Source organism: Pseudochaenichthys georgianus, chromosome 5 (assembly GCF_902827115.2).
Source record: "Pseudochaenichthys georgianus chromosome 5, fPseGeo1.2, whole genome shotgun sequence".
Classification (NCBI taxonomy): domain Eukaryota; kingdom Metazoa; phylum Chordata; class Actinopteri; order Perciformes; family Channichthyidae; genus Pseudochaenichthys; species Pseudochaenichthys georgianus.
In genome coordinates this window covers 30189020-30215410 of record NC_047507.1, presented here as the reverse complement: position 1 = coordinate 30215410, position 26391 = coordinate 30189020, and the positions used below count along the sequence as shown (strand labels likewise).

The 26391-nt window shown below is 40.6% G+C and overlaps 1 protein-coding gene across 3 annotated transcripts in view; it reads right to left on the bottom strand.

Annotated features, from left to right (window-relative positions):
- Window positions 1–23237, bottom strand: part of rap1gapb (RAP1 GTPase activating protein b) — a 132998-nt gene extending 109761 nt beyond the window's left edge. For 2 of the 3 annotated variants that reach the window (XM_034083066.1, XM_034083067.1), the window contains exon 1: window positions 22990–23237. The gene's annotated coding sequence lies outside the window, so the exon portion shown is untranslated. The remainder of the gene's footprint in view (window positions 1–22989) is intronic. The other variant, XM_034083069.1, reaches the window with a different exon arrangement.
- Window positions 23238–26391: the final 3154 nt, after the last annotated feature.

Here is a 26391-nt window from a genome sequence, read left to right as displayed (position 1 = left end):
TTATGGCTATTTTGCACATCCCTTTCAAGATTTTAAAGGTTTATTGACATATCATATACACAACTACGGTGTAGTTATTCAATGAATGAAAAACTTGGGTCACAGGTTCCTCAACAGTGCATTACAAGACATCTATCAATATGTGTGTACCTCCACCATTAAACTGTCATATTCTGCACATTTCTTATTCTATCTACATAAGAGTATAATTAATGTGTATAATATCAGTTAAAATAAGTGCTTCAACATAGTTAACATTGCAGGAAAGCAATATATTAGACGTTAATTACTTTGTCAGGCTTAATATTTAATATGTAATGTTTAAATAAAGGTTAATCCGTTTTTCTGTTTTGCACCTCCTCCTATTAATATCTGTGTACATCCTGCACTAAACTGTTTTATTGTAGAGATAACTTATAGTATCTTCTTGATTTTTTATATTCTATATTTATACTTTCCCCCTATGAAAGTATGTATTCTTAATATTTTTTTAATCAAATATATAACACATAAAACAATAATTCAATAACGTGCTTTAACCACTAGGAGGTACACACGAGGTGCACACAGCCATAATAACTTTGTATTATGTACAACATCTGAAGATGTATAGTTTTATGCATGCTTTCACATCATTTTACAGCATATTGCTATACTATTTCAGACTCAGTATTTACATTCTTACATTCAAAGAAAATCAGTAATATCTTTGAAAACTACAGTCCTTTTCTCTTAGCTGTGCACCGTTATGGTGTAAATATAACCTATCTATGAATTAGATCAAATATAAAAGTCAGCCGAATTAGTGTAGATACTGCAAGGAGACGTATTGTGTGAAGAGAAATTGAAGATGTTGTTTAATTGTTGATATATTTATGATCCACGTCAAGTATTCAGTTTCGGCGCCATTTCTTCCAGTTTTTCCAAAGGTCTTCTCATCAGGGCGCTATAAATAAAGAACTACGGCAGATCTGTAATATGTAATGCAGCCGAACCGTGTGTTACAATGCCGTTATGTGATGACTTTCAAAGAGAAAAGCAAGAGCACTCGGAATTAGGTATTATTTTATACTTTTAAAATGTTTTCCGGATTTCATATAATATAAACACCAAATCCCAGCATGCATTGCAGCTAACACATCCAATCAACGAGCTTAAAACCATAGCTGAGGATCTTGGGTAATCGCTCGAAATGCCTACGTCTGTTTCCGGTTATATTTATTTTGAAATTCAGTTCCTGACGGACGCCAAAAAAGCCCGAGATTATGGAATTAAACCAATAAATAAAAGCAAGGATAATTGAGTGTTATTGGTGAGTAAATAAAAGTGTGTTATTTTGAAAAGAACAACAAATTAGAAGGAAAACAAGATTTAAAAAATACGGATTTCAGTATCCTGAGGCTCTGAGCCCCATTTATTTTCCTCACAGACGGCAACAAAAGTCCGAAATTATACGATTTAAAATAAAAGCAATAACTGTGGCTTGATATTGAGTAAGAACATGTTTTTATGAACCACACAGCTTCCGGTCTTCCACGACCCGACCGGAGAAAAAGACGTGCTGCAGCCTGCAGGCACGAAACACGTTACCAGTAGAAATACATTGCTTTTAAAATCGTCCTGTGCAACACGAAAAAAAGGGGCAAATCGTGATGGTGAACACGAATCAATAGATTAAAAATCGTGTTGGTGAACGCGAAATGCCGTGAGACTGGGTTGGAGCACAGGCTGAGATTGTATATATTTCCGCATTTTAACAGTGCAATTCAAAAGTATAAATATAGTATAAGAATATGGCAATTTGCCTTTATTAATAGCATACATTTAGAAAAATATATTAATTTTTTTGAAAAAATATTTTATTTTTTTGAAAAAATATTTTATTTTTTTTAATATTTTTTTGTTTGAAAAAAAATAAAAAAACGAATATCCGAATAATGAAATTGAAACCCGAATAGTTGGCCAACGAACGAATATTCGAATATTCGGGTACAGCCCTAATAGCAAGTGAACGCAGCAAGCAGCAGCGACGTAGCTGCAGCAATAGCAGCAGCAAGCAATGCATGGAGAGAGATCTGGCAGGTTAAATAGAGCGGCATATTAAGGAGACTCTGTTTGGTTGGTTGTAGAGTGGCAAGGGGGCGTTATGTATGAATGCAGCATAAGTGCTCGAGTTGACTGCCTGAACTAGCTCGCAGGCTTCGCCCCATTTCAGTCAGACAACTCACGTGTTCCTTTAACATGTTTATTAGAAGCATCATATAGTTGAGTTTGGCGACTAGGCTCGGGCATCATCACTCCATAGATATACATAGCACGATGAGTGATGATTAAATAACTAACCCCCAAAACTGCGTGGAGATTAGATACTATCCCCCAAAACTGCGTAGCCCGAGCCTGACGCTGGTGATGTGAGACTGATAAGTAGAGGGCCTGGCGAGCTGCCATGTGGCCATTCCCCCTAAGCACAGCGGCTTTAAGGGGAATATACTACCAAGTGAGACTGCTATGTGTAGGCCTGAGGAATAGCCCAGAGCCGATTCTTCCCTGAGCACAGCGGCTTTGAGAGGAATATACTACCTATATATGCTACCTAATGAAACTGCTATGTGAAGGCCCGGGAACAGCCCGAAAAGCCATCCCCCTTAAGCACCGCGGCTTTGAGGGGAATATACTACCTAGTGACTGCTATGTGAAGGCCCGGGAACAGCCCGAAAAGCCATCCCCCTTAAGCACCGCGGCTTTGAGGGGAATATACTACCTAGCGAGACTGCTATGTGTAGGCCTGGAAGTGACCAGTGCCGACCCCCCTCCCCAGCACCGCGGCTTTGAGGGGAATATACTACCTATCAAGACTGCCGTGTCTAGGTCTTTGAGGCAGCGACAATGAGCTTTCCCCCCCAAGCATGCAGCTATGAGGGGAATATACTATAATTAAATAAATATAATCTAACCCAGCAACCACCTGGTATGCAATGACAGGATTCTACAGATATACATCTTTGAACGTTACTCATCATCGAGTAGTGCAAGAGCTCATGGTTGTTTGTGCTGAAAGGATCTCATTCATGTGAGGCATGATATAGCGCTGGTGGGCAGAAGATGACCGACGGCCCAGGATACTCAGGGTTGAGGTAGGCGTATATAGAGCTGCGGTTGTAGCTGTGCAGATTCTTAAACAGTGGGAATAGCGATCTGGGGGGAAGGCCGCAGTTTAGGCAGAGATCACGCAGCTTGGAGGAGAACCCTCGTCGTTGGGTCTGCAGCCATCGAATACACATGGGTGCCGACGCATGTGTCAGAGGGCAATGATGCGAGAAGTTCAGCATGGAAGATAAAGGACAAAGAAAACAGTGTTAGTTTTAGCAATGATTATTCGGGGTTCCTTGACTCCCCAATCAGAAATGTCAGACATTGAAAGTTTCAAAAAAGTGTGTCTATTTGATCTCCAAAGTTAATTCAGTATGGGAGAGATTATGCTGAGGATTAAAAGGTGAGAGGTCTGTGTATATTCGCCACCTGAGAAACCAATAGAAAGCTGTAACAACTGCATCTGACGTTTATCAATGTATAGTGAAACCACTTTGCCTGAATTTATACATTAACCTTTGCACGGGTGCAAAGTTAAGAGGCAGTCTTTATCATTGCGTGGAGGACCTGTCTTCTTAAGGCCCTTGAGGAGCAAATTAATTAACTCTAGCGTGGCTTAATACTTAGCACTTGAAGATTGCAGGATTCGAAATGAAAATACAATTAATGCATGAAGAACTATTATATCTATTGCATAAGTACACAGAGGAGGGACAGAAGAAGATAAAGTACCAAGCTGAATTGTATGCTTTGAATCATGCTCTTGGTTGGAGGCAGAATATGGGAAATTCTTGAGGGCTTGACGTGTAGATCCAGAGTCGTTTGGTTGAACGAGGGCATGGCAAGCTGGTGGGGCAAACCACTCATTGTGAAATCCCCCGAACCAGCAGAAGGCGCAGCATCTGTAAGTAACTAGAGAGGATCTGAGGACACCGCGAGGTCATTATAAAAGAATGAACATAACCTTCTACTCATCGCAGAGGGGCTAAGACCAAAGATCTGAGCAATAGCCATCTCTAAGATTGCATTCATGCCGAATAGTCCGCGTCTTTACACCAGACGCAAGTGTATTACATCGTTTCATTTGCAGAAGGTTGGGTTTGCGTTCACCCAGGCAACCTCAAACAGACTATGAACTGTAAACTAAAGTCATTGTACGGAGATGCTTTTTCAACAATTGGCGGGACATTAAGCGGATAAAATGCAGATCCCAGCAATTCCTACAGTAGCCTGCATCATGGAGCCTTGGCAGGTTATTTTCATACTGCTGTTAATCTGGAGAGTGCATCAACAGACTCTGCGGCCAGCGCATAGGATTATAAATCAGACAACGTGCATTAACAACATTATAACACATAATGAGACGTTATGCAGTGAGGAGGTTTCACCGATGACAGGTGGCTCTGATGAAATTGTACCACTGCCTTTTCTCTGTACACAGGGGACCAGTGAGGTAAGCAGTCACCAGAATGAATGCATGACCCTAAAGGTTACTGGATGTTGCACACAGCATAGATAGCAAAACAAGCGATGACGCGCAAATAGTTGTTTCCCATGTTTTGATGCGGACTACGTCACACCAGCAATGAACCTCTCCAGAGTTTACTAGCGAGCGACCCGAGACCACCTCTTTTAGGCGGAGCAGAGGTATCGGACTGCTTCCACACCAATCCAACGAACCGCATCAAGGGGTTAACGCTACAGGGACCGATTCAATAGTACTAACAAAGCAGGTGTGAACGTGACCCAAGACTATGGTGCCTTAAGGTCATCACGTAATTGGAGGCAGTCACAATTTCTACAGGCTCGCACTACCTGTTAGCATCTGGCATCTGTTAGCATCTAGCTCTCCTGCTTACAAACTTTTAGCCATCCCTGCTTATACAAGTAGTAGTTTTAGTTGTCTGCGATCTGCCGAGGCCGGCTGTACTGAGGTGTTTTACCTCCGGAGACGGAGCGAAGAGACGGAGCGGCTCCACTTGTTGCTGCCTGCGATCTGTGATCTACGGAGGCCTGCTCCCACCTGTAGAATACGGCTGTACTGGAGAGTTTTTTTTTTTTTTTTTTTTTACCTCAGAGTCGTCGCGGAGAGACGGAGTGGATCCACGCTTCGGGCTTGGCCTGCTTCCACCGGGCGTGTGCTGCTGTACGGAGGAGGATTTTACCACCGCTGGGGCCTGCTTTCCACCTGTCCTGGTTCTGCTGTTGCAGAGCCTGCTTTCACCCCGGGGATACCACGGAGGGACCGGAGCGCTTCCACGCTGCTGTTTTCCCCTGTCCTTTGCTGCTGTGCTGATTTTGCTCCAGGAACATCGCGGATACTGTGTGCTGGTCTGGGGAAATGGCCCATATCGGGATTCTGCTGTGCCTGTTAACTGTTTTGGACTATGAGAAGATCTCTAGTCATTCTGAGAAGTCTACTGGATTCAGGTCTGTTCTGCCACCCGCAGTGGGCATCCCCTGCAAAGGTTCGGATGTGTTGCTCAAACAATTACCGGTTGCCTTGTCACAGACAATCTGCTCGACAAAATATGTGTGTCTATTTCGTTTTCCTGCAATGATGGTTCTTCAGGACTGCTTCTTAAGCTCAAATCACACTCTCGCAGACTTTTCCGGTGTTTCTAAATGAGATGACAATGTATATGTGTCGTAGAGAATCCAGCATAATGCTTCTGGTGTCAAAGAAACGTGGGCTACTATGGCAACCAAATGCACATTTGATTGTAAAACCTTAAAATATATATGCCACAGAAGGCATATGGGATGTCTGCTTTCCCTGCCATGTCATCTACAGCGCAAAGAAACGGGAAAAATCTTTAGTAGTTAATACTCTTAACAGAATAATTGTGAGGAACTAACGGCTCAATAAAGAAACGTTGCTAGAATAATTCCTCCTAGCACTAGGCTAGGGGCATGTTGTGTTTTTACACGTTTAAATAGCAGCACGTGTAATACTCCTGGCTCCTTCAGTGCAAACTTCAGTCTTGAGTGCAGGTTTCAACAGACATGGGTCCCTGGGAGCCAGCATAACTTGCTAAGAAACCTTGATTTAAGCCTGTGATAAGGTAATTTGACGAACATCTGTGATTAGGAAGAGCTTGGAAACTATTTGCAGCATGAAGCCTCCTGAGGCACACCCAGCGAGGGGCAGATATTGCAGGTAGAGCTTAATTCCTATAAGGAAAAACTCTTCTTTGGTAGGTGATTAAATGTACATGGCCGCTTGGCAGAGAATGATTCATGGTATTCATAGAAAAGACACTGTAGGAGATTGAAGTCTAAAATGATGGTCAAAAATGTATCTAGCTTCCCTTCATATTCACGTGATGGAAATTATTAATTTATTTCCGTTTTTAATTTCATTGATTTATAGTAGGCCTAGTATAAATACTTATATACAATCAACTTCGGTATAATTGCCTCAAATATGACTTACTGCAGGCCAAATATTTCCATAATAAAACATTGCTTATGCAGAAAAGTATTATATACCTGTCAGGAAGCAAGAACTCGTGGCTGGATCTGGGACTCCAATTCCCAGACTCCCCGGGAGTGTGACGTCAGCGGCACAACGTGGTTGAACGCGGAAGTAGACACATTTGTTTACATTGCGGGGAGAGGAAATCGAGTTTGTTCACGGGAATATATCGTGCAATTAAAGGCTTCAAGCGCTGATTTTACTTCGAGATGGTAGGACAGGATGGCAGGTACTTTGGGAATGCAGGAGTCAGCTTGCTCCTGCCTTTTTTTTGGTGTTTAAATACCCACCGACCGAGAGACAGTGCGACTCTTAGCTGACACACAAGAGAGGGGTTGTTACCAGAGCTGGCGTAGAACTCGGGACTTCCTCTGGCCCAAAGGATATTAAAAGTTACTCCAGATGAGGACGGAAGGGACACCTGAATGTGTGTCGTGCGGGAGCTGTGGCTCGTTCCAGCGGCGTCTGAACCATGCTCTGAGCTAGCCTGTGTTTCGGGAATGAGGCATTGCTTACGGCTTCTTGCGTATGATGATTCGGTTCCGGAGTCGGAGATTGCAATAGACATTTGCAAGGACAGCACCGGCAGGCAAGCAGCAGCAACATGAAACACAGCAGCACGAACATGAACGCAGCAATAGCAAATGAACGCAGCAATAGCAAGTGAACGCAGCAAGCAGCAGCGAGGTAGCTGCAGCAATAGCAGCAGCAAGCAATGCATGGAGAGAGATCTGGCAGGTTAAATAGAGCGGCATATTAAGGAGACTGTTTGGTTGGTTGTAGAGCGGCAAGGGGGCGTTATGTATGAATGCAGCATAAGTGCTCGAGTTGACTGCCTGAACTAGCTCGCAGGCTTCGCCCCATTAGTGATGTCCCTATGTTCTAGGAGAAAACAAAGGAGTTAAATTAAGGTGTTTCAGGCAGGCGGGAGTGGATGCAAGAGAAACTCCCTTTGGGATTTAAGCCTTTGCAGACCATTTACATGCACACAAACCTATGTAACACACTACAGGAGGGGAAGGGAAAACACCCAAAGGCAAACAAGGCCTCTTCAGTAGAGAAAAGGGTGAAGTCAGGGTACTTTTATAATCACATTTGGAAATCAATCAATGAGATGGTATATCCTTTATACAAGACTAACAGTGGTTGAAATGCATACTCACAGGGAAAGGTGTCTGCTATTAAGAGATTCATTTTCAAAGTAGAATTACACTTTTGACTCTGCACACAGTGCCTAATACAGCATGCAATTGCTTTAGTATAGCAGTGTGACAGGTACAAAGTGCTAAACCCTACAACCCGTCAGGGGTTTGGGGTAATGTGTGAGATGTTCCTCATTAGATTATATGTCAGTCCAAGATTCAGTTTAATTTATTAACGCAAACACTGCCAAAGTGGAAAACACTGCTCCTGTTGCTCCTCTTGTTATGCCTAAAGATCTCCTGCAAACTGTAACTGGACATCGTGTTCAATAATGTATGTTGTTTGTAAAGTTCAGACACAAATAAAAACCCAGATTTAAACTTCAACAACACCACCTACACTAAAGCACAACGCTTGCAGAAAGCATTGCTCACACACGGCTTAGCAGAAAGCTGCTCTCATCCCTGTCAACAGCATCTCCACAGATCGAATCAGGGCAGAGGATGAACCAACACAGTGGGTGTGTGCAGCTCTGTTTATGAGGCATGTGAAACATTAGCTTTTGAAATCAATAAAGCTCAGAAACTGCAGTGTGTCAATAAATAATTAGGGATGCACGATATTGGTTTTTTGAAACCGATACCGATAACTTCCTGCTTCTCAAGACAGATAATAAAAAGAAATGTACGCCACTAATTATTTTAACATGATTAACGCATGTGTATTTTTTTTGCCTTGGCCGCCCCGTAGTTTCAGAGCGCATCAAGTTTAAAATACCATCTACACGCTGATGCTGACAGCCCCGCTCCTGTCGCCCGCTTGTGGCAGACCACACTTCCACGCTCACCGGCAGGCACCGACTGGCCATCTGGAGGACCGGGAGGGTGTGTGTATGTGTGGCCCGAGCGAGTGAGACCTTACGTGCATTGTTGTTGTTAGCATCTGGTGCTAGCTAGCTGCGCTAACGGATATAAGGAGCTGTTTAAATTAAAACAGAGGAGCGACATTTCGCCACAACTGCGCCGAGCACTTGACTTAATGCAGGCAGCCAGACAGTGGGACATTGTACGAACAGTCAGCACACTCAGCACGGATAGTGCGCGACATGATTGCAGCGTCCAGGCAGCTCCGGTTAGAGCATATGCCTTGAGTTGCAAAACTGGCAAAGTTCTTGCCTTTTTCAAAAGCCTCGTCGATAGATAAAAGCCCCGGTGCCTTTGCAGCTGGCTTTGGATTTGCCGCTAGTTTAGCAGAGAAGGCGTCTTCGTACGCTTTTAACACACCATCGTAGCTATGGCGATGTTTCAGGTGACTGATCAGGTTCGAAGTATTGTAGCTCGTTGCCTTTTTCCCTCCTCGTGGAACTTCTGCATTACATTTGTTACAAATAGCAAGCGAACTTTCCAACTCTGAAACTTTGAAATAGTCCCATACCACCCACGACATGTTTGTTTACTGTCCTGGCTTCACGGCCGCACACCATTTACATCACAGCCAGACATGAGTTAGGGAGCGCTGGATTTGTGAAAAACTCCCCTCTTCCTAAACCACTAATACCACAGTACTGGCAAAACGGGAGGAGCTGAGTGAAAAACAAGCGCCCCTCATCCCAATCCACCCACACCGCAGTATTTTTCTTTTCTTACCCAAAAAATATTGTGTATATTATCGGGGCTATTAATACTTTTATCGGGTTTATCGGGATGACGTCCTAATTCCTAATATCGGGCCGATAATTATCGTGCATCCCTATAAATAATGGATTTCTGAATATGTGCTGGAGTCAAGACAGCCACATGCTTATTAAGAATCGAAAAAAGAGTATTACATATCGTTTTAATTGATTTTTGATAGAATGACTAAGCACACCTTTAGGATTACAAATGCAACAATAAAGGAAATAAAAACATGCCGAGGCTGGGGCTGCAAAGGCAGATGTCCCTGAAAGCTGAAGGCGTGGAAAAGAATTGGAGGGTGAGAGGGAGAAACAATGAGTAGCCAGAAGGTGGAAAATGAAAACAGGGAACATATCGAAGCAAACAAAGTATTCATAATTGAGTGTTCTTATTCACAGAATACAACACCTGAGGGTTATGTTTTGTGGAGCGATGATTCAAAGAAAGTCAGTGTGGAAAATTGAATAAACTCTATTTGCGTATTGAAAGGGTTATGCTGGGTAACATTTTGGTGATTCTTTCTACATTTTATTCTTATTGTTCAAGGTACTAACTAATTTAACTGCCAAAATCACTTCAGCCCCAAATCCAGCAGGCCGCATGAGCTTGTAATGAAACCCCGAGTTTAACATGTACGTTTCTGTGGAAAAAATTAACCCTTAAGAATATTGAAATGTGTTTTATAATCATAATCACAATTGTGTCTTAAACAGGCCGCAATGACTACTGTATGTAACACTCGCACTTCTATGGGGTAGCTCCCAAACACATTGTACATGATAGACTAAGGGGAGGGACATCTCTAAGCGGTAGACCAATCACAACAGAGCAGGTCAGCTAACCAATCAGAGCAAACTGGGCTCTGGTTTCAGACGGAGGGTGAAAAGAGGTGCTGCAGCACAGGCAGCAGGAGAGAAATAAGGAGCTTTTTGAACATTAGAGCATGGAGACATGTCACAGTCAAGGCATAAAATACCTATATGATCTGAAAATGAGCATAATGCCTCTAACTGTTACAATTTTGTAATTTAACCCAAACTACAATGATTCTCTAAACAAAGGACTTCTTATCTTTTATGTTCTTAACATCATCTGTGTAGGAATGCTATTTTAGTGACCACAGCGTTGTCACACCAAAAAAACAATATAATAATAATAATAAATGTTCAACAGTGATCTGGTTTTTAAAAGAAGAACTTAATCATTGAATCTGTAAAAACTATATTGGAGTCTTACACTCCCATTTTAATATGTCTGTCCGATTAACTGTCATCTACCCCTCATCAATCAGACAATGGTTCTTTTAGTGAGCTGTGCAGAAGAGAGGATCATGACACCAAAATATCTCAAAGTAAAGGAAGTAACATCCTGGCCCGTTCTCAGCTTCTTACTCGGGTCAGGAAGCACTGCAACAGTGTCAGTTCAACAGCATAAATCTGAGAACATACTGTACATTCATTCAAACTAATTACATGTTACCGGTAATGTGTTGGATATGTTGCCCTAACACTGTACAGTATATGCACTCAAGAGTATGAGAGTTCAACTGTGAGGTCCTGGAAAAACCACTCGTCATTTTGAAATCACATCAGAATCCAATTCCCGCCACCTCATGACTGAACAGGTATTTCCCATAAATGTGATTCATATAGGTTATCGTCGTGCCGTCAAATGACAGGCTTGCAGCGGAATCAATCACAGCCAACCCCGGCACAGACTGTCATCATGAGGCGGGAGAGTATGAAATAAAACATTCCGGCATAGCTCAGGTCCCTCACCTTCGTGGTTCCCTCCTGATGTAAATGCTGCTCCTTGTAATCACAGAGGTATGCCTGCTGTGTGGGGCCACAGCGCAGACTCCTCATTACTGTAATTGTGTGTTCCTCCGCTCGGTGCTCTCTGGGGAGCAGCAAGGCGATGTTGCTTATCTCGCTGACATTTCACAACGGCGTGCTCTCTGCAGGGCTGTGTGAGTGAGTATAAGGAGTGATAGGAGAGGTGACAATGGCAGAGCAAGGCTTTCTACTGGCCTAGAGATAGTCATTATCAGAACATTTGATTTTCTAGATATAGATGTGTTTTTCGTTATTGCTATGTGTGATTAATAAACTGATAGGAACTAACTTTGTCAATGTAGTTTTACCGCTACTCTGAGAGCATTTATCCAATCAGATTGCATTTGCTCTAACCGATAAGTCTCTAATAAAAAGATAGGGCATGCGTGTATTACAACTCTTTCTCCCCCATTCCGATCCTATAAAACTTGATTTACAGGATTAAACATGTGGTTTTAAACCTGTGGTGTCAGGTTAAATAAAAGGTAAAGGTTTTGCTTTAAATAAAAATGCTCTTGTTTTTTAAGTCACACACAAAAGATTAAATAAATCAACATTGACTTTACTGTAGGTTATACACGGACACGAACAGATTACAGGAACGTTTAAACCCAAGAATATATGATAGGGGCCCTTTAAAAACCTACATGCGTTATGTAAAAAACTAGAGGAACATTGTTTTACCTTAAAGCATAAGACAATACTAGGTTGCTCTTCATGGTCACCGTCTTGTCTCATTCAATAACTTTTCCATAAAACTAACAAATCTAACTTTATATAACCTCAGTGACTTATTGCCCAATGAGTCAAGAGTAACTTTATTATAAAAATATGCATTTCTGTCGCAGAGAAACAGTATTTTGACAAAATCAAAAGGGACGTTTTTGGGGATGGGTACGATCGTCATGAGGGCTGACTCACGTCTCCTGCAGGGTTGGAAGTGATGTCCAAGCTCTCCCAACCTCACATTTCTCCCTCTAAATACGTCTGGCACTGGCATGGATGCAGCATTCAGATTTTATTACATCTGACAGGCAGAGGTTTACATAAAGATAGGGCTGAGATTTACACCAGTAGCTTCTCTCAAATACTGGCCATTAATCACAGCACTACACAGGCAGAGCTTCCACCAGCAGAAGCACCGAGATATTTTCTTACAAAGGAAAAATAAAGCAGGATGAATTAATGGCACTTGTTCCAAGCACTGTTTAGTTCCCCTTATTTTGCCTTTGTGTCATGGATACAACTCTCAGTGTATTCAGACAAAACCAGGCTGCAATATCAATACACTCAGGAAACTAGAATTAGTTTAACACAAACTTTAAACTAACCTCTAACCGATAAACATTGAGTAAAATGTGTCCAATTGGGGATTCACAAACTAACTTGAGCTTGTTGTTTTACCTACAGAGACCATATTAGAACCAAAGTGGGATCGATTTGATTGTTTCTACTTTACTCTTTCCCTTAAGAACAGCTGGATGTGCTACATACGTCATTTGTCATCGACAGCCAACGCAATTTAAGTTCTCTTGTGATTACTGAATACTTCCCGTTGTAAAATGTATGAGCCATTGATTTGTAAGTGGCCGATTTCTATACTTCTTATTTCTTTAAATGACAACAAAATAACAGGTTTTGAAAACTTGATGGTTGAATGTAAGCTCAGAAATATTTCTTTCTCTGTTGATTTTTCTATAAAATTGTACTCAATAAATACCACGTTGTGTATGGCTTCACGATTTATAGTTGGGCTGCTGGCAACAAAAACAACGTATTCATAAATAATAATACACATGAAGGATGATGGTGACGCTGCTGGCCAGCAGGTAAACACTTTTCCGTCCCTGCAAGGACTTAGTGTCTTTTTGGCTTGTATGTGTGAATGTGGCCGTCATTACTCTACGTAATTACCGAGATGACAGGTCCAAGGTCCTTATGCAGCATGAGTAATGTTTTCTGGATAATGCAGCCAACATTGCCCATAAGCCCCAGAGAACTCATTCCTGCCTCCTCACCTTTAAACAGTTCCCGTTATGTCCATTACCCTTTTCTCTTCCCGGAGACACGGCACAAGGGTCTTTGTTTGCATAGCAGGTAATTCCCAGAGAGGCTGCAAAGGATTTCACTTAACAGATACTGCCAGATCAATGAGTAGCCTACTGTTCAGCTCTCAGCAGAAGGAAAGAGTGGATCAGTCTAGTAATGAACCAAGAGTCTTTCAGCTAATTGTTCATGTTTTATGGCAGACAACTTTACGGTTTTGGTTCAGTTTCACCATTCTCATCAGCAACTTTTCCAGCAACTGCATTAAGCAAAAAAACTCTAATAAACGCACTGTACTCTGGCTGCTTAGACCCACTCAAAATGCAAGGACGGGTAGAATCTTGTGAACGCATTGGAGCATTTAGCAGGTAAAGAGATAGATAATCCCCTCAGGAGTTGGTGGTAACTGACTCCACTAGAACGCTGCGTTTCTTTGTATTGTCTAGATGTGCAACTGTTTGCTAAAACCAAAACTACTCTATCATGCATTGTATGTCAAGCAACAGCAATATCTAGTAAACATGTGTTGTAGTCATCTATGAAGGACTGAGTAAGTCATAACAAATGTTTGGAAATATGGCAAAAGCCAACCGTATACTTCAAAAAAATAACAGGACCAGCGAATACAATTATCCAGAAGCTGCTGCTCGAAGTTTCTCCAAAAAGAAAAAGATGCAAGCTGAGGCGACAGCAAGCAGAAAAGCACTAATTTAAAGTAGTATTTAGTAACTCCTAAATGTACAGTATGTCTGTTAAGCTCTTGCCGAATTAGGTAAAACAATGGAAATTGAGCCTATCCCACTGATGGAAGCCCTTGTATTTTTATGAACTGGGTCTCTGACAACATTCTCAAGAAAATGATTCACTCTTTGGACCTCTGGGAAGTGAGATCTCTCGTTGCAATTACCTCTTAACGCAGAGAAAACTAAACGGAGCTCTTCTAGATTATAATTTAAACACCTGCTGTAAATCCTGTTTTTGCTCCCATTCAAAAACTTAACTTAACTTAAAACTTAACTTCTCTTTTTGCTGCAGTAATGAAAAAGTGTACTTTAGGGAGAACAGTGACATCACTGTAACCATAGGCGGCGCGTGAGGCTCAGGTTTGGGAAGGGTAAATCAATTTTTTTTTACCTGACGCTGCCCGCCTCCGGCATCTATAGAAAAGAGATCAACTCAGTGAAAGCACCGCCTGCTGAAAAATCAGAGCTCAGTGTGCGGAGTTTAAATCTATCAAGTCATATTACAGGATAAAGGAAATACAGTTTAAACTGCTGTATGCAGAGAAGACGCCAACGTCTCGCACTTATCATTCATATCACATTCAATCAGATCATCGATCATATAATATCATAGCCTATATTATCTCCTTATCCGAGTCAGCTGAGCCGTATCTGGCCGTGCAACACTCACAGTGTCACATACTGTATGCAGAAGTATTATTTTAAGCATCACATTAGGTTGACGAAACACTCGAGACAAATGTAATTAAAGTCAGATCCACTCGTGTCTTAGATGGGGCAGTGATATCATAAAACTGTTACGCTTTCAAACACTCGGTAGTTTATTTATTTGTTAACCAGTTGTTCTGTATTCACCTTGCAGGTGGCTTGTATTCTGGATTATTATGTTTAAGTCATGGATGACTAATATTAGACAAATATGAACTTTAAAGTTCATATTTGTCTAATATTAGTTTACTTTTCATTAATGAAGTATGACGCTGCGCTGTCAGTACACTTGTCCCTGTTTGTGATTGGTCAAATGTTGCTAACCTCACCCCTTTCACGTGAACGCGCTCTCAGCTGGTGAGAGAAGCCCTGGCTTGATTTACCGAGTTGATATTAACCAGCGTCGAGATCTCGTTTGTTAGGGTTAGTTTAGATAACTCAAACATATCCAGGGTTTGAACTGGCTTCGTAGTACAGGGCACAGGTGGCTGCATAGCAGTGCTAATGTCAAAGACACAAACATTATATTTTTATTTTACCAGGATGCAGTGACACAAATATTTGGGAAGGCTTAGCCTTCCCTAGCCTACAGCACCCGCCGCCCCTGACTGTAACCATAAATCACACCAATCAGAGTGATCACAGAGCTACAAACTTGAATCTTTTACATCCAGAGGGCAGGAATCTCAGCGTAATATAAAGTTAATATTTAGCATGTATAGGCCTCTTTCCCAATTATGTATACATCTCACAAATGCTCATTTGACTGCACTTAGTTGCCTGGTCATTTGAATGATAGTTAAATATTATACGTGTTGATCTTGCCACAATCAAAAGCAATGTCTTAGTGAATTAATCTAAGACATACTGTAATCGCACAGTTTAACACACATGATTATTACTGACACAACACTAGGCGACCCTGTGATCCACCGCTCTAAATTCTACTGCCTTGTTACAGCATGTATGTGGATTCTTTTACAAATATAGACCATAAGGATGCGTCATGCTCCGCCCCAGCACATAACCCCGGGCTGCTAATGTTTGTGCTATTTACTGTAAAGGCTCCCACTGCATGGGACCAAACGTTTCATAACCAATTTCATTTTACCAATCGCTGTTTATGTTCTAAATTGTGATAAACATGATTACTGAGGAAGATAAATGAGAACTCAACCTAATTTCAAACAGTCATTCCGTTTTCTGTAGCAGCCTGAAAAACAGGCTTTTCCTTTTAATATAACACACTAGAGTTCAAACCAAGGCTACTCTACTACAGAGAGAGCCTTTGCAGGAAAAATCCATACTGGAACGGACAATTTTTTCTTAGCGAAAGAATCAATAAAATAATGTATAATTCAGTATTGGGAGTCAAGTCGTTGGTTTATTTAGTAAGTAGACGTGTAATAAGATTTGTGTAGGGAACCTGAACATCCCGTACACTCAGGGCGGCTGTGGCTCAGTGGGGTAGTGCATCTTTGAGCACTTGGAAAAGTGCTATAAAAATCAAAATTATTATTATTACATATCTATTCAAACAGCTAGCAGATAGTTGAAAGCTGAATAGAAACATTTAAGACACACATGTGTTGAGTGTGTTGATAGAATGTGGAGCTATACAGCAAAACACATGTATGGCTGTCTGTATGCCAGTGTCTGTATATTTTGTTGGGAGGAAAACAATTACTATATGAAGACAGAAAGCAGTATAGCTGAGTCAAGGGCTCAGACTTCACCATCATCACAATCTGCAGATTAAAGTTGTTCCCACTCATGGATTCAGATCTCAGCTATTAAGATATTGAATTGCTGCTGCTCATGTCTCACAGATGGCCAATAGTGATCCTCTAAACCTCTCCACAAACTGTCACACGCAAATTGAAACCGGCCTCTCTCTCTCACGCTCTCCGAGCATCAGGGCTGCTTCTCAGGAGGACGGCGGAGAAGAAGACTCGACTAAAGCCTCATATCCACTAATTTTCCAGCTGAAGATGAGAAGATGAAGGGATTTGTTAAACTCATATAAAAAAAATTGAACGTGTGATAATGTCCTCACCTTGTCTTGCCCGGCAAACAGGAATGAAATGAAAGTGGAGGATTTTTGATAACGCCTCAGCCATGGAGCTGATACCTGAAGGATAATGGATTCCATCTTACTGTGAACCACAGTGGCAAAAGCTATCAAAGAACAAATCCGCGGCTCAAGGGAAAACAAATCTTCCTGAAAACCTTCTGACCTGTGTTTGAGAGAGCATAGTTGGCTGCTAGCCGTTCATTACATATCCAGATTAAAGCAGCTTTACGATTGGCGGAGGAAGGAAACGATCAAGCTGGTCTAGTGCTTCTTTGGCAATAAAGCCATTACATGAAATGGGATCTCTGGCAGCACCACAGAATACCAAACAAGTTCCCTTTCTATAACGGCTCAGAGGGACTCTATTCCTCAGATTTATAACACCACAAAAAAGACTGCGAGGGGTGCTTCACTGAAGGGGGAGCAGTTCAACACAAAGAAATAAATGAGGAAATTATAGAAGACAATTCTGCTCCAAAAATGTTGTTTTATTACTTTTTTTTAAGTAACATTTTAAAGTACGATTATTGTAGACACCAATCTGTGGAACAAGGTGTTCTGGATGTTTGAAAAGATTGCACTGCAGCATTTCTACTGGTTTAAAATGTATTATTAAGCACAGTCTGATTTATTTCACCTCTCATATGTTAAATTATCAGCACTGCAAATCATAATGGAATTATTTGTATTGCTCAGAAGGAAAAAGAGATTAAATATAAGGATTAAGTTGCCATGATAAAACAAAAAGCAGAACAAAATGGAACACAGGAGAATGGGACTTAAGTTAAAGATAAACACAAATCATATCAACAAAGGCACAGCTATGCTTTACAGTAATCCTTTTCCTTGTTATGTCCCATGAGTAAATGTATGCATTGTAACCCTGATTGAGATAAGAGAGATTTTTGTGAAAATGGGAGTGAGTGAGTGAGTGAGTGAGTGAGTGAGTGAGTGAGTGAGTGAGTGAGTGAGTGAGTGAGTGAGTGAGTGAGTGTCCTTTCTATGCACAAGCTATGCACTGATCAGATTTTAAGGGAACAAAAATGTTAACACCTTTGAACACTAAGACATCTGCATAATAATGTAGCAAACTGGCAAGGACGGGGGTCCTAATTGGTGGAACTGCCGGGGGGGCGGTCCTGCTTGCACATACAAATGACCAAGAATATTTGTTTGGAATGTACAACCCAGAAACATACATGTTACCATTTCATTCCTCCTCAAATGTGTATTTATATGAATGAAATATTCCTTCTCTGTTGCAATTGAATTCCATGCACACACCTGACAGTGAAATGTGGATAATTATATATGCTGCTGATGTGATGTTTGTTTGGCATGGTTTCAGAAAATGTGATTTAAAAGATTGTTCCAAGTCTTCAATGTGCATGGACAACTGGCATAGGCGCATGGATATCGAAAATTACGACCATAATGGCCATGTCTTAGCTTTAAATGCTTCAACAACAGGAACCTAGAAGACACTGACGTAACACAATCTTTGCATGTACTCTTGTAATCTGAAAATCAAAGAAAGTATTATTATATTTTATGGCAACCACCATAACATAGCCTATATGCGCCTATATGTGTTAGTCATTAACTGATGTAAATCAAGCAGTACTTAAGATTACAATGTGCACAAACTTGAAACTTGGTAAAAATAAAAAAATTAATGCTGATTACTTACCACCAGTAAGAAGAGGTTGCCCTGCTGCCAGCAATGTCAATGTGTTTGTTCCCAGGACACCTGTGATTAACAGACATGGTTAGGTTAATCTGCAGTAGCATGCCAACTCCAAGTGCAATATAATTTGGGCTAGAACCTATTATTTTAAGTGCTAGGCTAAATTAGGGTAATCCTATGCCGAATGTGAATTATGTTCAAGATTTTTTTTTAAATGTTGAAGTTAAATGCATCAATCTGGTGCACTTTGAGAGCAAAATTAGGAACTAAATCTGTGTGTGGATACATTTCTGAACAATACCCATGTGAAACAGTACTGTAAAACAGATGTACTTTTTCTTTATGTACCTTACCAAGTTGTTTGTTGTTCTTTCCTGGCTGCTAGTTCAGTGAATTGTGGTCGCACTACACCCCTGCATTCCAGTAGTTATTGCTCCACTATTCCTTACATAAATCTAGTGTTGTATTATTATTTCTAATTTATATGATGTGCTGGCACTATGACATCTTTTGTTTTGGATCAAAAATGGAAATATTGTGTTTTGGAGTGCACGGCAGCAAGGTGCCGTGCACGGGATAAGCCAAGAAGCTAGCTAGCTAGCCATGAAACATATCAACATCAATTAACATCAATTAAGCTGACTTCACTGGTCAATATTCACGGTAGGTGTATGATATTACCTCATACCAACAATGTTTCATATTTATAGACCTTGTCAATACATTAATTAATCTAGATAGGACTACTTACCACATGCATGGCTATCGTCGTCTCCCTCGTGTGTGCTACGGTCTTCCTCCATGGTGTGCCTCGCGATAGATTACGACGGCATACGTCTCAAACTAGCAGGTGCCATTAAACCAATCCATTCCATTCACGTCAGGTCAAACTAAGTGAATCTTGCCAATTTAAAAGCCATGCTTTTTAGCTGGTATAATTAAATCCAATTAATTTCCCCCCCTTGCATCAACGTAAACAAATCATGTTAATTTAAAATCACATAGACATGTTGGTTCTATTAGATGTAGGTATGTTCCGTTCAAAACATATATATTTTTTATCAAACAAACTCAAAATAGATAGACTGGAGTAACTCAGACCTATAATCATTTTATTTTTGTAAAGTCCGTGGTCCATTAGTCTCAATAATTACAGACACCCAGTGGCGAGCCGTCAGGATCCTATAGGCCCTCTCTGAGGGCCTAAGATATTCTACAAAAATTGTCATATTTTTCATTAGTTTTACCAAAACAGCGTAAACTCGCCTTCAAAATAAAAGCATGCCAAATTACACTTAAAGAGCAACTTGCAGGTTAGAGACACCAGAGAATAAATGTGTAGGGAAATGATGTATACAATAGATTAAAAAAAATATATACATAAATATACACTATAGTGACATCTGGTGTCGTTTTTGTAAGACATTTTTACTTAAGCATAAAAAAAGACCACCCGCGTGTGACGTCACATGGGGAGAGCTGCCAGTCTAACTTATGAATAATAGAAGACAGGCCATTTGTCCGTACCCTATAACATACATGTGGCAGGAGAGCTATAAACGGGACTGTTCACATTGATAACTGTGAGTAACCGAGTGCTGTGAATCAATAGATTCCTGTTGTACAACAGTGGCATCGATCTTCCTTCAATACAGCAGCAGGAGAGTCTTTCGAGGGAGTCAACAGGAGAGCTCATTAATCTGTTAGGTAAACAGTGATTCGTCTTTTTGTATCCTCCAACGATGGAAAAACACAGAGATGATGGCCTTAGGCCACCCATAAATAGACTTCTTAGAACATTAAGGCTCCAACAGCCAAATGCTCATACTACAACACAACAATAGCTTGGCACTAAGGAAGGTCAGGTAAACCTAAAGTATTAAAAAAGAAGTATTCTCACAAGTGAAGGTTACATTTCGATGCATGAAATCACTACATTATAGTTTTTTCTTCTTTAATATAAAAACAGGATTTAACTGATTTGTAAACGAGGCTATAGTTGATAAGTGAAGACAAAGAGATGTGGAAATAGAAGAAAACCGCAGTGTGCACTTTGTTATGATTGTTGATGACATTGCTGTATATAAAAAGATCTGTTCGATTGGGCACCAGGTGCAAACGCACTACAACGGCCAAAAAACATTTCCTTTGTGAGAGACACGCTGCACTTTCAACGTTATAATCCCCGAACGTCAACAAGCTGCCAGTCCCAGCTGGGTGCATCACTTTTAGTGTTCTCGTTTCCATTGTGTGCCATTTTTTTTTTTATTCACAGTGTTTTGTATTTGCGGATTTTTTTTTTTTCCGCAGCTCTTTCTGTAAAGACTGTGCACGTTTCTTCAGGTTGGGGAATTTATTCTCATGTTTGGGTACATTTTTGTATAATATTTGCATGGTTTTTGAACATGCAGCGCGGTTTTCCTGATGGAAACGTTTAGGGCCATTTGCATCTGTAAACCAACTAATGTGAGTAATGTTTAAATGTCAGAGCATGGTTAGGGGGCAATGTCCTCCAACAGCTTTCAAAAGGGAAATGTATTGACAGCAGCATCTTTGAGACTGTGAGACATGTGTTTGTTTATTTTATCACTGCACACTTTAAAGAATAATATAAATAACCAGCTTTGATTAAATGTATGATTAAATTAAATGTATTATTTCTCTAAGAGTTACAGGCAATTATGATACTTTAAATAAAAGGAACAAGTGTTAGCAATTCTTGGCCGGGTGTCATAAAATATTTCTATTTCATAGGATAATGTTACATAACAAAGCTTGACTGGAGGCTCCACTTTACAGAACAAAGTGTATAAGTGTGTAAAGAGTCCCGAAGGTGAAAGTTGAATAATGCCTGATCAAGAGGAACTGTACACTGAAAGTTGTTAGGATTACTCGAAATACATTATCCCCTTAAATTAAAGACGTGTCAATAGAGGAGCAACAGCGTATCTGCTGCAACATTAACAAAAGCTTTTATTTAAGCAAAAAGGTTTGAGTTTGATTAATTAAATCCAAATTGTGCTTCTTCTTGTTTGGTTCACCCAATAAGTGCAACATAATAAGTGTGATACGTGTAAAGATACGTGTTGGTAGTTACAAACTCCTCCATTGGCATCCTTTTTTTTATAAATGTAAATTAATATAAATCTTCTGATATTTGGCTATCATTACTCTGTTGTGTTGACCAGAGATTACATATATCAAAGTCTTAACATCTTTAGCTGTTGTGTCAAAAGGTGGTTCTCTTAATAATTTACTATTGATAAAACGACTTCAGCATATAAAAAGGTAAACAAGTAATATATCCTAACCTTGAACTAAGGAGAGAGTACATGGCTATGGTGCTGTACAATGTCTGTCACATTCACACAAGAACAGGAGAGCATGTTTGGACATTCAGTAAAAGGTGATGGAGCGGAAACCCAGTGTGCAGTAAGGTCATGTTAGTGTCTGCACCCTGCTGGGCCTCCAGGACACCGAAGACCAGAGGTTGGACCTCTGACTGTGCTGGTAGCCATCAGGGTGCAGACAGACACACTATTATTTATTTTCTGATGTGACAAACCAGCAGCCAGGAAACATTTCAAATATCCGCTGTAGCCTGCTGCTGCATGTTGTATGAAACATCATGTCATAATTTCACATCCCTCTACTGAAAGTCTGACATAATAATAATCAAATTATACGCATGACAGTCGATCACTTAAAACTGTTCACACAGGAGCCCCCAAGCACTACAACATCCTGCCACCAGCTGTCATATGCCTTGCTCAGAGACACTACAATCTGATGGCAAATTCTCCATCACATTTCCCTGCTCTGGTTCCTCCAAAGAAAGGATTCAAACCAGAAGCACTCAAAAAAAGCTTATCCCTTCAACCACCAGATAGCCTCTTTAATTTGATATGGTGATACCTCACATGTAGGAAGAAGAATATAAAGAAGAATGCTCTGTGATGTATTTATAAGATCATTTGCAATGATCCGAGTTTTGGACACACTGCTGCCATAGAGAACTACTGCAGTACAATACAGCAAAGAAAAAAGACAAATTGGTGCTTTAATCAGCATTGTCTCTGCATGTTAAAGCAATTCAAATCAAAGCATGTTCCTATATTTAATACATTATGTGTGGATTGTTAATTGGAAGTGGAGATTAAGCATTTCCTGGCACAGGCTGATCACACATCAAACGGTTAATTAGGTTGCTGTAGTTAAAGTAGTGTTATTAGTTATTACCCAAAGTCATAAATAACATTCCTTTGCAAGCAATTTGCATAATTGTTTTGATAAAAGTAATGTTGACGCAGTTTTCTCTTATCTCCTTTGTCAGGTGCACATGCTCACCCAAAGTACGTATGAGATGTATTGATTATATATTTCAATAAAAAATCAACATTTGTCCAGTTGTGCGATTGCTTTCGACCACGCGGAACATCGCGAGATTGATCTCACAGGGCAAACACAATTATGACTAAATGATTCCTTTAGAAAGTTATTTTCTCTTACCTTTTTCAGAGAATTATGAGAGGAGCTCGTTCTGGACGCGCTTCCTTGATGGTGCTCTGGATGATAAACGCCACAAATGATACGGAAGGCGTTTTAATTTAGAAAAAGCTGAAGGGAGGGAATGTCTAATTGTCGCATTGGTGGAATAGCGTTTTTTATTTAGGTTGTTGGTTTATTTAAAAGCGGATGTGTCCCTGTTCAGCAGCCTGCTGGAGGCAGCACAGAGGAGATGTGAGTTCAGGCAGATCCTCCGCACATATCTGCCCGCATCTGAAGCTCTAAGCTCTCCTTCCCTTTCTTTTAAATCGAACATGCTGACAGTGTCATGTGACCATTCCCCACCGTCCAATGCGCTTCCTACAACTCCTCCATCCACCCCAAATAATGCTGCTGCTTTACTATGCTGCTTTTAACCGCTGGAGAAAAAAAAAACACCGTGCGTAAAACTGGCTACTGTGAATGCAATGCAAGCAATACGTTTGGAATACATGTGATAAATGAACTACAAAAGGTGGTATGAAGTGTAGTTTCGATCCACCTGCTGCAAAGATATACTGTAGGGGGCAGTGTTTCACCTATGTTACTGGGGCAATACAATCTAATGGTCAGAATGATCAGGTATTATTAAAACCAACAATAGCTTGGTAGTTGTTTGGTATATTCATTGTGTTGAACGTTTTGGACTGTTCTAATATATTCTTTACACCTTTTATTGTATACTGAATCTATACATAAATATATTTTGTTCATATATTTAATGTAGGCCATATAGTTTCCACTCCTGTCTAATCTGGCCTGCCTGTCAATTCATTTCACACAGCAGTGGAAACTCTGAGAGCTAATTATATTATAGATTATATTTCATAATCTCCACATGGAGCTAAGCCATGTGTGTGTTGACTGTGGCACTGGGGGATGTATGGTCCATGTATCTTTATGGTTTGGTAGTTTGTATTGGCTTGCGTCCAATGTGATAAGAGATGAGGGAATGATTTGTGTTTTTACTTTTGCCGACATAGAGGGAAGTGTGTCACTGCGGGGTGATAGTGAGCTGTGACCTTTCTCATGCCAGAGTTTTTATCGTGTTACAAAGTTTAAGTTATCTGCTCTGCTAACGGATGATCGGTTGATCTGCCGCAGTAGCTGCGCACTTCCAATCCCAGCAAACCAGAGTTTGTACAGAGTTGGTTAACTAGTGGTTTTTTAAATGTTTTTAGGTGTGACGGACAGGGGCGGTTCTAGGGGGGGCCAGTGCCCCCCTAACACTGACCTATGACCCCCCTGTGGCCCCCCTAACAATGAAAAGTGTTTTTTTTTTTTAAATGTATATTTTCTGGTACTCGGTTTGCCAAAAACCGCAGGATTTTGTTGCTGTAATGTGAGATTGTGCAGACACCCTTATGTAAAGTAGAGATGTAACTGTTCATTGCCTTTATTTTTATATAAATATGGTGTTAGTGCAAACATTGCACTATAACTTAAGCTGAAGCTAACAGTAATAACTATAAGATCTATCTGAAATAAATAAGTGTACTGAAACAAATACCAATAACTGTATTGCATTGTTTTCTTATGCGCAATTACTTCATACTGTCTTGTTCTCTTTTTCCTCCTGCATTTATTGTGCCCCCCTCAGAAGATAACTGGCCCCCCAGTGGCCCCCCCAGTCAAATTGGTATAGAACCGCCACTGGTGACGGAGCTGGGGATACTTTTTTAGAGATGTGTCTGTTGTCTGTGTTGTTTAAGAATGTGTGTCATAATGGATCACGTGTCTTATATCTGCAAATCAAATCTACGTAGGGGTACCAATATATTACTTAACCTGAAACTGATCAACCCTCCAGCTGATGGTCAGCATGAGGCTAGGGTGCAAGTTGTTTACTTGTTTCTGCCGCTTCAGATGAATTCAAATCAAAATACCAAAACTTGCAGCAATCATGGAATAAACATTGATGGGCTGGGACTACTAAATGAACCTGCTAATTGTAATAACCATCCCACATACCACAATATATAGACAACAGTCAACACTGGACCCTCTTCACATATGGTTGATAATGTTTCTGACATGTCTTACACATTGTAACTGTGAAGCCAAGTGCACATTTTAACACAATTGACAATACACGTGTTTATTAAAACAGCTGATCCAAACTGAAATCATATACATTCATTCAAGGTATTTTTCACACACTTGTTTTCCACACAGTACATCAAATCAAATCAAAATCAAGTTTTATTTATATAGCACATTTATAAACAATTTTTGGTCGAGCCAAAGTGCTGTACATATAATAAAAATAGCCTACAGTAGAGACACTATACAGCAAATACAACAGCACAGATTGTTCAGAATATCAGTATGAGAAAAACGACACCCTCTATCCTTAGACCCTCACATCGTACAAGGAAAACTTCCAGAGAAAAACCCACAGTTTAAGGGGAAAAAATGGGAGAAACCTCAGGGAGAGCAACAGAGGAGGGATCCCTCTCCCAGGACGGACAGACCTGCAATAGATGCCGTGTGTAAATCGAAGAGATAATACATTTTACAGCATATAGACCGAATGTTAGGAAATGCATGTGTCTGTAATAAGAAGATGAATCCACGAGGATGTCAGCTACAATCCTGTGGAAGCCATCAGGGAAGCAGCATGACGAGACCCCAAGGCAGGACCGCAGAGACAAGTTCAGCCATGACCCCGAAATCCACGACTTAATCCAGAACTCAGGATAGAGGAGCCAAGACACAGGACTAAAGCAAGAGGATCAGCCTCGACTCCGGATCCCGGCGTAGATATAGATACAAAACAAGAAAAAAGATTTGGCTGGGTTAATCGGAACAAGAGAATACACAGACACAGACAGAGAGGGAAAAGGTCATTGGATAAAAGTTATTCTTGATAACCCTCTAGAAAGATCTCATGAACTTCCCCACTCAATTTATCAAGACCGAGCAGTTATATTAGATATAGGATAAGAAACAGAGATAGGGAGCACAACAACCTATCTCTTCGTCAGATGCACTCCCCCGCTTATCTAAGCGACTCTGTACCCCGTTACACTCTACAAGGCCACATCTGCTGCATGTAACCTGCCTGACTCCCATACACCATCTCTTTCTGATGCCTCATCCATCTTTCCTGACATGACCATCAGCGATCCATGCTAAGCTGTATTTTGCCTCCGGCACTACTGATGTCAAGGATTTGATGTCTACAGCTGCGTGAAACAGCGTGAATTCAGTCGGTGCAATTATGGATCCAACAAAGACTCAAGGATAAATTGCTTTGTCTGGAGCACTAAAGCAGAGAGTTTGATTTCAGTTTTTTCACAGAGGTTTGAGATTAAGCCTTGTGATGGTTTGTGTTTATTTAAAAGGCCTTACAATTGTGAACTT